This window comes from Urocitellus parryii, chromosome 3 (genome assembly GCF_045843805.1).
Source record: "Urocitellus parryii isolate mUroPar1 chromosome 3, mUroPar1.hap1, whole genome shotgun sequence".
NCBI lineage: Eukaryota > Metazoa > Chordata > Mammalia > Rodentia > Sciuridae > Urocitellus > Urocitellus parryii.
Genome location: NC_135533.1, coordinates 96,922,408 through 96,938,809, shown reverse-complemented (window position 1 = coordinate 96,938,809; position 16,402 = coordinate 96,922,408). Strand labels below are relative to the sequence as shown.

The 16,402-nt window shown below is 34.3% G+C and overlaps 1 protein-coding gene across 1 annotated transcript in view; it reads right to left on the bottom strand.

The window, feature by feature from the left end:
- The window catches only part of Sugct (succinyl-CoA:glutarate-CoA transferase), a 694,122-nt gene that overhangs the window by 351,315 nt on the left and 326,405 nt on the right, over positions 1-16,402 (bottom strand). The gene's annotated exons all lie outside the window — the stretch shown is intronic.

Sequence of the window (16,402 nt, the reverse complement as noted above, 5' to 3'; positions counted from 1 at the left end):
GGTATACAATGAAATACTTCATTTCTAAATATTTTAAAAAATTATTTCATAGGAACATCATGGCTCAGGTTAAGTGTCTTGTTTCTAATCAATTCTTCACATTAGTATTTCTTTCAAGAATTGTTAAAAGCATCCCCTAGGCCAAGAATTCCCAAAATATATAGAGAGACATATCATCAGAATGATATATGCTGAAAGAATAAAAGAGTTACTTTAAACCTGGAGCCTTTTCAATCAGGGTGTCAATTTTTTTTTTCATAAATGGAGTGTTATAATGGTTAGTCTGATAAATTTTCAAGACAAGTAAATTAATCACCACTGGACTTACCCAAGTGGCCTGAAAGATCTGCAGAGAAAATGCATGTCAATATCCAAACAGACCCATGGCTGCAGGCTAGCCAAAAGAAAACTCCAGGGAATAGTTGAAGTTCTAGTATTTATATAAGCTTTTCACCACTGGGCAAAAGAGAGGGATTTATTTCATGTTATGGAAAACAACGGATGCACTTTGGAAATGAGAGTGAGGGAAGAGACAGAGTCTGAATCTGCAGTTGTGACCACTGTTTGCATCTCTGTGTGGGTGTGGGTGTGGAAAGGTTCTTTAATGCCATAAACTCAATCAATCAGAGACAGAACATGCTGCATTCCGCTGTTCCCAGAGGACAGATCCGTCATTTTCTTCTGAAAATCTATCTCTGATCTAAATCTGATGTGGAATCCTTTCCTTTATCTATGCAAAAAAAGCTGTAAGCACATGTTTTTATTAACCACAAAAATTCTGCTGGGGGTTTGAGGGGAGATGATCCAAACCACTCAAAGCAATAGACTCCTGCAGATAAAGACAGAAAGGGTGTCCTTAGATTCAGCTCAGCAAGCCTCAAAGGAAGGGCCTCTTTTAGGAAGTTATGTGGAGCTTCATAATCCAGACTTAATTGTGAACTTATTAAATCAACCCACATATACAATTCTCGAATTTTGTTGAATTTGCTTAATGCCAGGAATGGGTATTATTAACCAGACAGCATCATTTAGGTATATGAAGTACTGCTGAATAAAGATACACTGGAGTTTATACTTCCTAATTTCATAATTTAATTTTTTATTAGAGCATTATAGTTATATATTGTAATTGGATTCATCCCAACAAACTCAAAAATGCATGGAAATCAATTCCAGTTCATGATCTCCCATTTTCCCTCTTGTCTTCTTTCCCCTCTCCCATTCTCCTTCCTCGACTCTACTAGACTTCCTTTTACTAGTCTTTAATTTGTATTTGACTGGTTCTTTATATTATCCTATCCTTCCCTCCCCCTTCCCTTTATTTTACTCTAGCTTCAGCATATGACAGAAAACACAGAATTTAACTTTAAAAAACAAACACAAGCCATCTCTTTAGAAAATGGATTAAGTATCAAAGAAGTCAAATCTAAGAACAAAGAGAAACTACTAGTAAGAAAATGTTATCCTCTTTTGACCAATAGGAAACTCAGGTTCAGAAAAATTAACTTGCTCAAATTCATAGAGATTTTTAAGGTCAGAGGTTGCATCTGAAGTGGAAACTGTTGAACTCCAAAGTCACTTTCTAGTACAAAATGATTGTAGCAGAATACATGAAGATGCATAGCTTCACACATCACATGCATTATAAATGATCACAGATTTTTTTAAAAGGAATAGCATAGGTGAAAACTTTCCTTTTTTCCACTAATTTCCTTCTTTATTTATATCTTATATGGCTCAATATATATTCCTTTACATTAATATTTACTCAATCCTTATGATTTTAGTAGGAATTTGTTTTGTGTCAGCTGTGAAGATCAAAACAATAAAAAGGTAGTTCCTGTGTTCAGAGATTATATAGACTAATGGAGAACACAGCTAAGGAAATGGATAAATTACAATTCAGGATGCTAAGACAAAGATATGAAAGAACAACTTACAGTTGAAGCATCAAAGAGGAAAACTTGCACTGGGCCTGGGAAGGCAGGAAAAAGTCCAATAACAAGGTAACATTTGAGCCAAGTGTTGAAGGACAAGCTAGAATTTTTCATGTGAAAGATGGGAGGGAGGATTTCCAGGGAGAGAGAGCAATGTGTACGAAGATCCAACCTGGAAAGAATCTGAAATCTCCTGTGTCATGAGTGGGAGAAGATGAAATAAGAGAGGAAGGTTAGAATCAGAGTGTAAAGCATCTTGTCTCCTATGCTAGGGATATTGAATTTCCACTGGCAGTGAGGTCTTTAAGCAGGGGACTGACATACTAGGCTCTGATACAGAGAACAGACCTATGCCAATGAAACTAGAGATAAGGAAACTTCACAGTAAAAACATATGCATTTCAAATCTATCAATTCTTCCAGTAATAAATAAGTCCCACTTGAAAAAGTTTTTTTGTTTGTTTGTTTGTTTATTTATCTGACCCTCTGAAATCTGGCTTGGTGGTCAATGCTCTTTTTTTATCCAGTCTTCAATGGTCTCCAGTGATCACTTGTCAAATCTAATATTCCTTTCTGAGTCTTTGTCCTTCCTTCCTACATACTATTTGATGCTTCTGACTATCCTAACTTTAGGTCTAGTGACACTCACTACACTTAAGTTTTCTTTCATATCTCTTTGATGATTTCTATTTTTTATATTCTTTTGCCAATCCCAAGATTCCTTATTCTCTTTTACTCACTGCTATGATTTGGATAAGTATCCCCCAAAAGCCTAGGTGTTGAAAATGTGCTTACCAACCTGTGGCACAACTGGGAGTTGTTAGAACTTTAAAGAGGTGAGGCCCAGTGGGAGAAATTTAGGTCTCAAGGGGTATGCCCTTCCTTGAGAGAGACTCTCTCTCTGATGCTTGGCCATCGTGAGCAGCTTCCTTCACCACACTTCTGTCAAGATATACTGCATTCCCATAGGCCCAAAAGCAACAGTGCCAACTGACTATAGATTGGAACCTCTGAAACCATGAGCTGGAATATCCCAGGTATTTTGTCATAGTAATGCAAAGCTGAGTAACACACTCAACTAAATTATCCTGAGATCCTTGTGCAGAAAAACCCCAAAGTCCATGTTTTAGCCTTGGCTTTTTTTCCCCCAATTCCCTTTTTTTTAGTACATAGGGTAATTCCACCCTGATGCACTATTACCACCAGTAATACACCATGGCCCTGATGACTTTATAATTTCCATTTCATCACAAACCTAGAATTTGTCCCTTGCCTAAACTCTTATCTTTGACTTTATCTGGAACTCCTTCCTTCCCATCATTTCTTATGACATATATAATCATCCTGTGGGATCAACTTTTCAATGGTTAAGCAGTATTCCTCCATTCTCATAGTAACTATCATGCTTATGGACCCTGGCGCTTCACACTTAGATAGAGGTAAGAACTAGTTTAAAACTTATTGTCTCCAATCTCCCTCCTTCAAATAAGTCACCAATTACAGGTATGTCTCAAATCTATTCAACTACCTCCTTCCTCAGGATCACTATCCTGTCTCACACTAAAGGAACATACTATTTATTGACTATCTTATCCTTAGAATGCAGAAAGTAGTTGATACTACCTGCTGAATGAATGGGTATATGAGTTGGGAAGAAAAAGAGTTTTTCAATCACATTAGCCTAAATAAGTATGATGATTTTTTTCCCTAAACCTTCACTATGACTAGGTTTCATAAGAAACTGAGATTGGTGGAAGGAAGACTATTTAAGGCCTTCAGTTTAAATTGAATGTCACAGCATCTTCTCTTCTTCCTTCTTTTTCTACACTATTCCCTAAATTCTGTATAGCAGTATTTCTTGGGGAAAATAAATTTCCAGTTCCCTATAATTTACAAATGCTTAAAACATGATGTTTCAATTTAGGGACTTTCTGTGCTATCCAGAGAATCATAAGATCTCAGGAATTCAAAGGGCCTTAAAATCCATTGTTTCCTATGAGCCTACAAAATCATCATCTTATGTATACTGACAATAAGTTTATTTATTAATAGGGAACTCACTGGAAGTCAGATTTATTGGAATTATTCAAACACAGAAAGAATGCTTTCAAGGAAAAGACATGAGTTTTTAATAGATTTGGATATGTATAGTCCCATCTTTGCCAATACTTCCTATCCATATGATCTCCATAAAAATATAAATTAATAATATTAGTAATTTTTTAAATAAATGCAGTCATTTATTAAGCATTTACTAAGTATAATGCTCTATGCAATTGGTTGTCTTCATGAGTTTACACACATTATGTCCATTAATCCTTGTAACAATCCTATGAGAGAGGTACTCATTATGCTCTCTTTTAAGGATATGTAAATCAAAGTTTAGAGAATTTAAATAACTTTTAAATTTAGATAAGCATTATGTAGCAAAGCAGAAATTCTATCCTGGATCCAAAGCCCACATGTTAACTGCCACTGAATACTGCTTGACTTCTGGCAGTGATGCCCAGGACAACAGAGCAAGCAAAGCTCTGTGGAAGATGTGCTGCCTAGGACCAGAGGGATGAAAAAGACAGCACTCGAAGTCTAACATCTTAGCATTCCATGAACGGAGAACCATATATGCCAAGCTCCACAAGAAAAACTTTGCATCTATTGTTTCTAGTCCTCATAATTCTATAATGTGAGTAATACAATCCTCATATTCAAGGAAACAAAGGCATAGAAAGATTTTTAAAGGCAGTTTGTGAATCAGAAGGCTCAAATCTAACAGCTTGTGGGGCTCTGAACCTGGTTTTCCCCAGGCCCTTTTAGTAGGGTAGATTCACAGATGTTAACAACAACCCTATAAAACTCTAATATGTGATACCACCCTTCGGCCATTGGCTGTCAACTTACTGTCTGTCCAACAGGACTGAGGGAAGGAGAGGGGAACAGAGGAAAATGTACTGGGTGAGCTGCCTAGAATCCATCCATTCCTGACTTCTTTTCAGCTGACTATTGTTCAAACCTGTGATTCTATAATGTCTCATAACATTGGCAAGCTTTTCTGGATCAATCCTTTCAAGATTCTATGAGAAGGATAAAGTATTCCTATTTTGTAGATGAAAAATTAATTAATTAAAGTATTATTGAGACTCAGGTTCAAGTCTGCATTCTAAAACCAGATCTCATCTCACTACACAGTGTTATCATATATAGAAGAAAATCAATCAATAAAATGTATTGAGAAGACAAGAATGACTTTTAATCATAACCTTACCTAGTCTTGTGATATTGTCAGTTGTTTAACTTCTCTAGCTCCAGTTCTCTCTGTTCTCTCTGTTGCAAGTTGTTTAGCACAGCAAATAGTAAATACCCAGTAAATGACCTTTATTTACAATAAAAATAAATACAATAATAAAATAGTGTGTCTATAACTGAAAATCTAAGATAAAAATTTATTAATTTATATAGCAGTCATGTTTATTACTGATCATCTCAGATATTTTAGGCTTATAAGTCTAAACTTCTGGGACTTCTCGAATGTATTTATGTGTTTATTTATTGTTGTGTACTGTTGTCATTTGTTTGTTTTTCTATAAAACATCTGTTTGTACTGAAGCATCCTGGAGTTTGGTGATGACCAGGGTCAGGAATCCCACTTGGTCTTCATTAGCCTCGGAGTTCAATTGTAGGGAGTGATGATGCAGAGATCTCAAGCTGGGCAGGAAGTAATAAATCAGGCACATTTTATCAGACCAATAAACAGGACAGTTTTGAAACAATTTAAAGAGATGCCAATGTCAATATAGCTTGTGGAGAGGCCAAACAGGTTGAAGAGATTTTTAAATCTCCTCCTAACAGTTGAGACAAAGTCCAAAGCATTAATCCTACAAGTGAAGAGTGAATATGCTTTGTGGGCTCCATGCTGAATCCATATCTGAATGAGGCTCCCTGTCCTAAGAAGGTGTATGCCCCTAGACAAAATCTGATGGCTTCAGAAATCAATGACAGCAATTCGCAGCAAGTGAAATGCTTCTTTTTTCCTTCTCTCCTGCAAGAGTTTGTAAGGTGCTCAAAGTTACTTTTTCTATGGTTTACAGAGCTCTCTTGAGCAAAGACTAGGGCAAGGTCTGTGACACAAATAAAATCATATTCCTTTTGATGTCATGCATTTTTCCACACTTTTGAGTCAGAAAAGAATTTCAAGGAATATATATGCAAACTCTGTCAAGGTTTTAAATCTCTGAAATTTCTCAATCATTTCCTACATGAATATTCAGGGTTTTAGAAATATAGATTTCAGAGAGGTTTTATCTCATGAAAATCCAATGTAACAAACTAACATATAAAATATGACTTTATGTGACAAAAGTACTCTCCAGTCAGTCACAGTGTACTGGGTGAGCTGCTTTGACAAATCCATAAGCAATGTAAGTTTCATATTGTGTGTTTGTACATGTTATACTCCAACATTTTAATTTGCAAACATTCAATTTTCATGTTTTTATGCACACATTAATAAAAAGGTATACTTGTCTTGATGCTATATACTCTCTCTGTGAGAGTTAAAGGCAGTTTTCTGAAAGTAAGTTTTGATATTTGAATATCTAAAATTCAAAACCTGCTGAGAGCCATAGCCAAGTAGGAATGACACATGGCAATTTCCTTGTCAGCCTACCCCATGTTGCTTAGAGGGAGGACTCTCCATTGTGGAAATGGGCTTGCCTTGGATCCAGGTCATTTGCAGTGACATTGCATGAATGTTTGAGAAAGGTGACCCTGCTCAAGGACCAGGGTGGATCCGGGTTTAGGGCGGATCAGGGTTTAGGGATGATCTTAGGGCGATCTGGTTTAGGGCGGTTCCAGGTTTAAGGTGTATCCTGCTGAGAATAGGGTGTATCCTGCTGCCTCCAGGCGCCCGCTCCTTGAGTTCCCAAGTTGAGATTCAGAGAGTATTTGGGATGCAGAGCCTGGTGGAGGTGTGGATTTTCCCAGAACCTGCGTGTAGAGTGCCAGTGACAGTTCGAGAATAAAGAGTTGTTGTTTGAATCTACAAGGTGTGAGTGGCTCCTGATTTTGTGCCCAGCCAGACTGTGGCAAAAACCCATAATCTTTTTACATCTGTACTCATCATTCCCTTACATGAATATCTACAACTGTGGATTCCCCTAGACCTTCAGGGTGACTTCTCCAGGGAAGTACTGACAAATATCTCTTAATATTCCTTGCTATTAGCAGATGAGGTTCAGAAAACTGTGGCATTGAGCTTCATGTAAATTTGTGGTAAAATCAGAAAGCTAAATAAATATATTACAGAGATGGACAAAAGTAATTGAGAATTGCAAATAATGATAGTACCATATGAATTGAATATAAAACTTAAAAACATAAAACTTTGGGGGTGAGAATCTATCTTAAAATCAAAGCAATGTTTCCCAAGGATTTTGAAAAGAAATTTCACAAGAAATACCATCCACTACAGTTAGTTTTTAAATTATTAAATTTGATTTTTATTTTACCATTGTGAAATATTTCTTTTTTTTTTTTTTTTTTTAAAGAGAGAGTGAGAGAGGAGAGAGTGAGAGAGAGGAGACAGAGAGAGAGAATTTTTTTTTAATATTTATTTTTTAGTTCTCGGCGGACACAACATCTTTGTTGGTATGTGGTGCTGAGGATCGAACCCGGGCCGCACGCATGCCAGGCAAGCGCGCTACCGCTGAGCCACATCTCCAGCCCCGTGAAATATTTCAAATATACCAAAAAGTTTAGGAATAGAAAAGTATAGAATATAAAATAAAAAATACTAGTGTTCCTTTATCTCCATATTGTAAAAATATGTTAACATCTTAGCATATCTGCTTCACATTGTTAAAAAGATAAAATATTTAAAACTTGTGTAAAACCTCCTTTGCACCTATTCTGAATCTTAGCCCCTTTTTCTATGCAGAATTATCCATCATTTTAAAGTTTGTTTGCATCTCCCTGTTCATATTATTGCATTTGTATTACAGAGGCATATATCTGCTTGGACAAATCCATAAGCAATGTAAGTTTCATATTGTGTGTTTGTACATGTTATACTCCAATATTTTAATTTCAAGATCTATACTTATTGTACATGTAGATGTGGCTCATCTATTGTACCCACAGACACCTTCTCATGTGAATATGCCACATTTATCTTTTCTCCTACTTTATAATCCATTGTCTACAATTTCTTACTACTATACACAAAACTTCAATGGGACCTTACTCATGACATTGTTCATTTGAGATTAATTTCCTAGGGCAAATATAGAAAAGTGGAACTGCCAAGTCATAAAGCAGACAAAATTTCAACTATTTTACATTTTGTTAAATAGCCCTATCAAGCAGTTCATGTGAGTAGCTATTTCTACCACGTTCCATATTCTCACTGACTTTTGTTATTGTTAGACTTAAAGCTTTGTCAACCTGATAGAGATAGTATGGTATCTCATGCTTATTTTAAGTTGTATTTCCTACAACTGGAAAAATTAGGCATCATTTCATAGCTTAACAGCCACTACATGTTGGGAATTGTTTTGTTCTTTTTTTCTTCTTCATATCCATTTTTCATTTGAAATTGTTTGTCTTTTCTTATTGACTTACAGAAAATTTTGCATAATTTTAAAGGCATTTAAAATTTCTTCTCCTAGACTATAGCCTGTCAATGGACTTTACCTTCTTTTTTTCATGTAAGAAGATATTCACGGTAATGTAGACACATAACAATTCTTCTCCCTTAAGATTTTTGCATTTTGTGTTGGTGTAAAAAACACAACCTAGTTTACAAGCTTGTAATGGGAAATTAAATTAATTAATGCTTTGAAGGTATTTAGAACAGTGCATGGTAAAAGTAAGTGTTATGTAAATGTTAAATAAATAAAATGACACTAGCTCTCAGGGGAAGCAATCTGCTGGCAGGGAGAAGGAAGAAACTGGAATCAAAGTTTTAGAAACAAAATTGTGGAGCACGGCTGCATTCCAGAAGGCATTGCCTATAGGAAATGTCCCTTTAGACAAATCTGTGTAAACCCAAACCAAACCAATGGGACTCCATAAGATCCAGGCTGAGTCTACAATTCAGTAACTATAAACAGGCCTGTGACACTTCTGTAACCCACAGAGAAACAGCTGGAATGTGTTGGTCGGCGTTTCTACCGTAAACAGAATCGCAGATTTAATATTTCCTGTAATTTCCTCAGACCTTATTTCCTCTCAGGAATTTATCTCTACATATTGCCGATAAATTATAGTTAAAGTTATCTTTTTTCCCCTTAGCATTCACTAGCTTTCTCCATTTTCTGCATGTCAATTTGCAGGCCACACAAAAGATGGCATAAGAGTCCATCCAGGGAATTTAGTCACTGCCTTTCCTGTCAGGGTCATTCAATACATTCCATACAACTTGCTTTTAAACACATGGAGATACTAGGTTGAGTAGCCAATATATCTTAAGACTCATACTAATTATTAGCACATTAACAATTCTGGTTCATACTATCATTCACAGTACAGATTTTAAAAAATGTTTTATACAGATTTTAAATAAACTGTGAATCATACTATTATAATTATTTGACATGAGAAGAATTGTTCTGTCAAAAAGGCCTAAGCAGCATTGCCCCAAACATAATATGAGAAAGTTGTCCATGTCCATGTTTCCAAAGTCCAGTGATGTCTCATACCAGAGGCTATTCACGCTAAAAATAAGCCTCTTTAGTTGAGATCTCCTTATGAAGAATTACTAGCAAAGCAAACAGAATAATTGTAGAAAAGTTATTTAATTGTAAACAGGCACCAAAGGAAATAATAAAACTAACTATAACTAAACCTTATCACACAGAAATGATTTTGCTTATTCTTTAGCATTTTTGTATGAACATATACTAAAAATTTAAAAGTAATCACAGTATTTTGTTACCATTTCAATTTTAACAGTCACATGTCCATGTCAAGAAAAGTTACCTATTATTTTATTTTAATGACTGAAGAGTGTTTGTTATAAGATCCATTGTTAAGTTACTTAAGTAAACTTCCTATTTAGATATTTGTTTTATTTTCCTAAGGTTTGTGTATACTGCTACAATAAACATCCTTATAGCTAAATGACTATACATGATCTTGTTTCCCTAGAATTCATTCCTAGAAATGGAAATCCTTTAAATGTGCATGACTTCAAGACATTATTATTTTAATACATTAAACAAATATTTATTGAGTTACTTTTTGGTGCCAGGCACTGTATGGGGTTACAGCACTGAATCTAATAAGCAAAAAGTCATGATCTTCATATAGTTTTCCTATGGGAGAGATAAATGAGTAAAACATATATTATTTGTGTAACTGCTGTAGAGAAAAATTAAGCAGAAAAATAACGCCCTTTCATGAAGTGTTGCGCTTTTTAATAGGGTAACTAGAAAGGTCTCACTGAGAAGGATAAGTGCTAAATTCACAAAATCAGCAGCTTGTCTTGCCAAAATTGGGCATTATTTTCATCATTTGATTTTATTTTTCTCAATTTGATAGGGAAAAATGCATCTTACTGATTATTAGTAGTTTTGGTTATTTCCATATTTTATTTGCAAAATGCCTGATTCTATCTTAGCAATTTTCTATTGAGCTTTTCCCTTTTCATATTAATGTGTAAAAGGTTTTTATATTAAGTATATTAAACCAGTTTTGCACTTTTTAATCTTTTTTATAGTGATTTTCCAATGTATAAAATTTTTGGAGTAATTCTGGTTCTCGAGAAAATAGATGGTAATAAAACTAGAATGTTCCCAGATTTTACATTTTGCTTTATCTTGCATCACATACACAATAACCTCAGAATAAAAATCTGAGTCCTTCCATGATCAATTATGATATTTTAATTTTTATTATACTGCCCCGACTCTACCCCCATGTTTAATGGCTGTACTATATCTATGTATCTACATGGTGAGAACATATGGTCACTTCATATCACTTTCCTTTGGACTTTCACTTAGTTGTGTGTGTGTGAATGAAGGTCACTATCTCTCCAGTCACTTTCATGGTTTGAAGCTAATTCTCTAACAAATTACTTGATTCCCCCTTCACAATTTTCCTTGATTTCCCAAGAAAAATTTGGAAAAATAAAATATTCATACACTAAGAATTATAAAACATCGAGGAAGGATATGAAAGAAGACACATAAACAGAAAGTCTTCCATTTTTTGTTTAAAGATGTACCCTCACTAAAATGTGCATAATACCTAAATGCACTATAGATTTAATGAAAACATCAAAATTTCAATAGGATTCTTTACAGAAATAGTTTTCTATAAATCCTAATATTTATATGGAACTACTGAAGACCCAGAATAGCCAAAGAGATCTTGAGCAAAAAGAACGAAACTAGAAACATCATACTTCCTGACTTCAAAATATATTACAAACTTACAGTCAGCAAAATAGTATAGTCATGGCATCAAACAGACATATAGACCAATAGAACAGAACGGAGAGCACAGAATGGAGTACCCGCATATTTACAGTGAACTGTTCTTCAACAAGAGTGTCATGAACACAAAATGGAGATGAGTCTCTTCAATAAAAGACAAAGAGAAAATTGCATATCCACATGCAGAAGAAATTTGACCCTTTTCTCACATCATATACAAAAACTAACAATGGATCAAAAACTAAAGTATATGACATGAAACCATATAATAGACAGAAGAAAACACAGAAAAGCATCCTTAATAGTGGTATGGGCAATGATTATTTTATTGTGATCCCATCACCTCTCATTTGTTGTAACTGTCATGAGAAATATGAAAGATAAAAAGTCTTGGTAAAGATGTGGAGAAGGGTGAAAATGGGTAGAGCCGCTATGGATATCAGTATGGAATTTCCTCAAAAATTCAAAATAGAACTACCTTATAATCCAGCAAACCAGGGTTGTGGCTCAGTGGTAGGACACTTGCCTAGCATGTATGAGGCACTGAGTTTGATCCTCAGCACCACATTAAAAAAAAAAAGGAAAAAAAAAAAGAAGAAAAAAGTCAGAAGAAATATCTGCACTCCCACATTTATTTCAGCACTATTCATAAAAACACAGATATGGAAACAACCAAAGTAAGTGTCCATTGATGGATAAAGGAACTTTAAAAATGCAATATATATATATATATATATATATATATATATATATGTGTGTGTGTGTGTGTGTGTGTGTATGTGTGTGTGTGTATACACACACACACTAGAATATCATTTAGCCATAAAAAAGAAGGAAATCTTGAAATTTACAACATAGATGAATTTGGAGGATGATATGTTAACTTAAATAAGCCAGACCCAGAAAGGCAATTACCATGTGAATACTATGTGAATACGCGTGTGTGTGTGTGTGTGTGTGTATAATCTAATTAAATTGTTTTATGCACATATAATAAAAATAGATGAGATCACTATTAGGTTAGATTAACCATATATATGTGGAATCTAATTAGGGGAGATGGAAATGGGGAAATGTTGGTCAAGAGGAACAAGGTTCCATTTATTCAAGATGAATAAGTTCTGGAGAGCTAATCAAACACAATGTGACTATAATTAACAATATCCTGTTTTGTACTTGAACTGTTGTTAAGAGGGAGATCTTCAATGTTCTATCCACCAAAACAAAAATGGTATAAACTATCTGAGGTGATAGATATGTAATTTTTCTTAAATCCTTTAAACTTTATTTTCATAATCAATGAAAAAGATATAATAATAATTCTTACCTTGTAAAAGTTTTGTGAGGGGTAAAGGAAATATGTGCAACATAAATGAAACTCATTTTAGGGCCCAGCATGTGAAAGGAAACACTAAATAAAAAATTAGGTATTATTATTGGGAATGTCATTGTGACACTTATTTCTCTGAAATCTATTTGTCCTGTACTGACACACCAAAAAAGACTAATAATTAAGCTAAAATCACTTAAAGTACACATTCAACTATTAGCAATGTATCAAACATAATCTGAATTCAAGTACATGGTAATGAAAAACAATACACCATAAAACAGAGGCCTACAACCCCTCTTTAATTTTTTTGTTTCAAAATCCTGTTTTTAATATGTTTCTACTGAATTTAATTTAAACTTATTAAAGAAAGGAAATTTTCAAATGAAGTATGAAAATCTACTGTTGTACAGATTTACCCATTTTCTCATTGGGTGCCTTCCATGCATGAATAGCCTTAGGAAAGGGAACATAATTTTGTTACTGTACAGAATACACTAACATAAAAACGGTAGAAAGAAAAAGAGGTATAGATTAGGAAACGTTACTTATGGTTTCAAAGGATTCCAAAGGTGGAATGAATTTTACTGGCAGTTTCCTTCAGCCCTTGGAACCCAGAAGAGTGATCACCCAACCTTCTTTTGCAGGTACAGGGTATAAGAAGTGTTCCGTCAGGGAACGCAGTACTTAACAGAAGCTACTCATCTACTTTGGGAAATCTAATTTAGGATTCCAGCTTCCCAATCTTTCTGCTCCATATCCATATTCCCTAACCCCTCCCATACTATTTTCCAGTCCCTGATGAAGATTCTAAGATTTCTTTCTGGTGAAAAAAACAATTCTGTAAATATGAGAACACAGCTGTCCATGTTCATTCTTGAATCTGCCACTGCAAACTTCTTCCCTCTAATCTTTTTTGAGTCCTGAGTAACTTCATGTAATGTTCTTCCCTATAACATTCTTTCAAATTTTTTAAACAAGCCATGCTTTTCCACCAAATCTTCTCTTCTATAAGCCAAATATCCCTATATCCTTTACCTATCGTTTAATATGGCATAGATAAAAAATTTATATAATCCACAACCTGCTTATCAATGGAGAAATGATATTTTATTCAAAAGGAAAAGATGAAAATAAATCATCACAGGGAAACATGTCCTACATGCTATTTTTTAAATGCAAACTCAATAATTTTGAAGTATCATTATATGCTGTATTAAGTAGCAAAAAGGAATGTTTACAATTTGCTGAGATGCTAGAGATAAAGTCAAATTTTCTTTAAAACAATTTGTTAATAAGTAATAACTACAGTTCTTTGAGTTTGAACAACTCCATTTGCACAGTAATATTCAAATAAAATATTTCTAATAGCAATAGAAAATTTTAATTATCCTAAATTCCAACAAAATAGTTAAAATTGCTTATTTTACTAAGGAATATTTATAACAGTTTACTATATGATCAATTTAAAGTCAATATATAACCAATATGTATAAAGTATGACATGTGCACAGAAATAAATAAATGCAAAAATAGAACTCCTAATTTTATATGTATATATATATATAATTATATTAATTATGAATATACATCAACAAAACTATAAAAACAATTTGCAAATTTAGAAATAGTCATGGTATTCTTTTTTCTCAACATTTTCAAGTGCTTTACATATATTACACATTTAATCATCATGATAATCTTGTAACATAAGTACTACTGTCATCCCTATTTTGGAGATCAGGAATCTTAAGCATAGACAGGTTTGAGTGTTTTGTCAAGGTCCTACAGGTAGCAAGAAACAGGATTAGAATCCAAACAGCATGAGCTCCAGAATCTATGCTCTTCCCATCTACCCACCTCTTCACTATACCACCTTCATAATGAAGTAACAAAAGATGATGAATGTGTGGGTGGATAGATCCATTGATCAATCTATCAATAAAAGAATTATTTGTGTTTACTCTCTGTGGAACCTAGAAAAGGAAACTGGCATACTGAGCAACTCTCTGATCTGACACTGTTATTTGCTTTCATATTATCTCACTGAATCGTCATAACAACCTTGTATAGATGCATTGTTGCCCATTTGGGGAGATAAGAAACTGGATTTTGTTAATTTGGTGTGGATTCCTGAAAAGTCATCCTGGGTCTCAAAATAATGCTTAGCAGAGTGGGAGCTTCACATATTTTTTTGTTAAATAAAGGATTTTTACATAACTGTTTTGTGTTTAGGAAAGGAAATAGTAAGAATTAGTAATCAATATAATTTTCTTAAAGTCAAGTAATACCAAACCAAACTAATTTCTATTTTGATTTAGTACTAAAAAGGCATACGAAAGGAACCCTATGAACAAAATATTCCTTGATTTCCCCAAAGTTACAAACAAAGTCACCCAAAATATCTTTGTGGATAAAATAGAGAAATGAAGTCTACATAATGACACCAATGTATGAATGCTAAGGTTGCACCCAGCATTTAAACAATGCACCCAGAGAGTTTGGTTTTACTTTGGGGCATGGAGGAAGGTTTCTATTTTTTAACCTAAACAGGGACTTGGATGATATCATGTTGATCCGAATTGTAAATAACAAGAAGCTGGTAGACTCAGCAATCAGGTTGATTTAAATAGAGTTGATTTTGTTTTAAGCAGAATATATTAAAAAAGCATTTAAGCCCAGAAATAATAAAGGCACAAGGAAAAACAAGACTTAGTAGCTGCCAAGGTTTGGGGTGGTTTTGTTTGTGTACTTTTTTTTTTTACATAGGGGGTTTGTGGTTAAGACTTAATGCAAGTCAACATAACATGTATCTGCCAAATAAGAGCGAAAACTTAGACTTCATTAGCAGAACTGTTACTCAAAAAAACCACCACCACTCTATACTGCTACCTTCCAGTCCCCTAAAACAAGGAACTCTACTGTATTCTCTCATTTAATTCTCTAACGACTCTAGAAGTAGGAATTAGCACTGCTTTTATTACTCCAATTTACAGATAAAAAAAATCATCTGAAACAGGAGTTATATAACTTGACTACTATAATGTCTTAGTAGTATAGGATAGGTGTTGAAATTTGGGCAGTTTAATTTGAGCTTCATCTTATGTTAACCACAATTCTACTCAGCATTTCTTGTCCTCTGACACCAGTAACTGTAGAGAATAGAAATGCTCCATCCCTTGCCCCATAAGTCCTACTCCAAGTATAGACAGCTTCCCATTTCAAATGCCTATGCTTCTTCTTTGCCTGTCTTTCTCCAACACCATAGGAGTTTAGTGTATTATACCTCTAGGGGGAAAACTTCATACTGGGGGATAGGAGCTAGGTGATAAATGTTCCAGCACCCCCATCCTCTGGTGTATGTTCCACACAGTTTTCACAGTGTCTGCAGATGCCTGAGCCCCAGCTACTCACAACAATAATCTGGTCATCAATGCATGTTTCTCTGCCTCATGTCCCCCTATCTCTACTGGCTCATTTCTGTTTCTTGGAATCATCTCCCAAATTAATTACCTGTCTGCACAAATCTCCACTGGCTTGGCTTTAAGGCAAAATAAAGATATTACCCTCTGCTGCTTCTGATTCTTAAATTTCTACTGAATATAATTAGTTACTTAATTAAAGTAAGAATTTAAATAATATATATTTTTGAGCATACCAGATAGTTCTGGCATTAATTAAACATTCTTTGATTAAGTTTC